This window comes from Penaeus monodon, chromosome 7, assembly GCF_015228065.2.
Source record: "Penaeus monodon isolate SGIC_2016 chromosome 7, NSTDA_Pmon_1, whole genome shotgun sequence".
In the NCBI taxonomy this organism is placed as follows: domain Eukaryota; kingdom Metazoa; phylum Arthropoda; class Malacostraca; order Decapoda; family Penaeidae; genus Penaeus; species Penaeus monodon.
In genome coordinates this window covers 12,605,752-12,608,251 of record NC_051392.1, presented here as the reverse complement: position 1 = coordinate 12,608,251, position 2,500 = coordinate 12,605,752, and positions in this window count along the sequence as shown.

The following is a 2,500-nucleotide window of genomic DNA, read 5'->3' as shown; positions in this document are numbered from 1 at the left end:
AAAGAGAAATACATTACGTAGTTAATGCCTAAATTATGGAGATAGTGATGATGAAGCATTCCCCAATTATTGGATTCTTTCAGCTCTTCCATGAATACCCTCTTTGGACTTTCCGCCTATCTCAGCTAACAGATGATGTCATTGGAAACAAAAAGCTTAATTCTGAGTTCGTTGGATATAATGGAATAAAGCAAAGCCATTGCAGAAAAGCTGTTGTCTTTGAAATAAGCCATTATGTCCTTATTATTAATATGAAAGTACTTTAAATTCGATAGAGCTATATTCCGGTATTTTGTGGCGCTCCCTTAATTCCTGCTTTCATTATCAGACTTATACAATTTCATTCTGAACGCTCACATCTTTGCTATATTGATTGCGTTATATAACAAAGCTATTACTAGTTGCCATCGCCCTTTGTTGAAATTCATATAAATCTGTATTATTTTTGCACCTTCCGAAAGAAAAGGAAGAAGTGTCTCCTGTAGAATTTACGTTTTCTATAAAGGAAATGGAACTCTTTCGTTTTCTTTAAATAGTTTTATACGGGGATACTATTTCAAAAAACCTGGTGCAATTGTATTACGAACGCAAAGGAAATAACTGGATAATGAAATAACATGCTGCGTTTTTTACTGAGATAAAATCTGGGTCATAGGTCATCTGAATTTGCAACTATGCAGAGAAGTGGTAATATGTCACTAAAGTATATTACAAAAAATCAGTATAGGTATAGTCTATCAATAAATGAATTATGGAAAGAAAAGTGTGGATAATTTATTATCATTGTTATTATTATAATAATAACAATGATAATGAATTATTAACAAAAATGCATAACAAATGTTAATCTAGACAGTAGTTACAAAAATTACATCATGAAGAGGCAAGCATCCACAAACTTATAAATATATAATTCTTCACACCAGAAAAAAGTTACCTTCTTAAATGTGGATAATCCTACCAAGGGTATTTGGAGATGCAGTACCTGTGCAGAAGGACCAAGCTACCCCGCCTTCAAGGACCTGATACTCCGTACCTTGGAGTCTCATCTTGATGCCTTTTGCAACAGCTCCTTGTATCGGATCAGAGGGCGTAGCTGGCAGTACCTCGTGTCCAGCAACATAAGACCTGTTACTTGCACAATCAGCTCGCTTCCCCCACCAGGTTGTCTCCTCCACGGGTGGATGAGGCCCGTGGGACGACCTAGGTTTGGCCAGATTGATTAGATCTGTCGTGAGGAGTTAGACATAAGCCGAGGATCCGCCTGCCACTATTTTTTTCTGACCTCTCACCACCTTACCTGCTTCAGGTGTATGTATATAAGGGTGTCATAACATTTCTTGTGGCACGCACACACACACACGCACGCACGAACGCTCGCTCGCACGCACACACGCCCCCCCCCACACACGCACGCACATACATATATATATATGCATGCATATATATATATATATATATATATATATATATATATATATATATATATATATACATATATATACATATATATATATACATATTCATAATCATCATCAGCCTTAATCCACTGCAGAACATAGGCCTTTCCCAATCTTTTCCAACTTTTTGTGTCTTTTTTATATTTCCAGTCTTGGCCCCCAAATTTCGTTATTTCGTCACGCCATCTTATCACTGGTCTGGCTCTTGGCCTCTTTATGTTATATATAACCCAGTGTGTTATTTTCTTTGTCCATCTGTTGTCCTGTCTCTGACATATGTGACCTGCCCATTGCCATTTCTTCTTTTTGATGCTTCCAAGTATATCTTCCACTTTTGTCTGTTCCCTGATCCACATCGCCCTCTCCGATCTCTTAGGCCAATTCCCAGCATCAACCTTTCCATCCCTCTCTGGGCACTTATTAGTTTCCTCTCCAGTAATTTGGTTGTAGTCCATGTTTCTGATCCATATGTCATGGCTGGGAGGAAGCACTTTTTTAAACATAACAGCAAGGAACGTCTTAGTATGCCACTGTGTCTGCCGAAGGCGCTCCAGTCTAGACTCATGCGTCGCTTTATTTCCTCTTCGCTAGATGTGTTTGTCTGTATGAGTTGCCCTAGATATACATGTCCACTACCTCTAGCGCTTCGCCTTGTACATGTATCTGTTCGAATTGAACCCAACTGAGAACACTATCATCTGTAAATCTTAGATTGTTTAGGTGTTTTGATATCCTCTCCTGCCCATGCTAGATTCTTGAACATTTCCACAAGGAAAGCTGTAAACAGTTTTAGTGAGATGATGTCGCCCGAACACCTTTTTTAATTGGTATTTTATCGGTTTCCGTGTGGAAACTGATAAAATACGATAATGATGGTTGCTGTCCCATCTTTGTATATATCTTCTAATTTTATTTTACAATATACCTCCTCTGCTCCTTGTCTTCGAATAGCTTCTAATACTGCTGGTATTTGTACTGAGCCAAATGCCTTTTTGTAATCGATGAATGTCTTACACAGGGGTTTCCTATATTCGTTTATT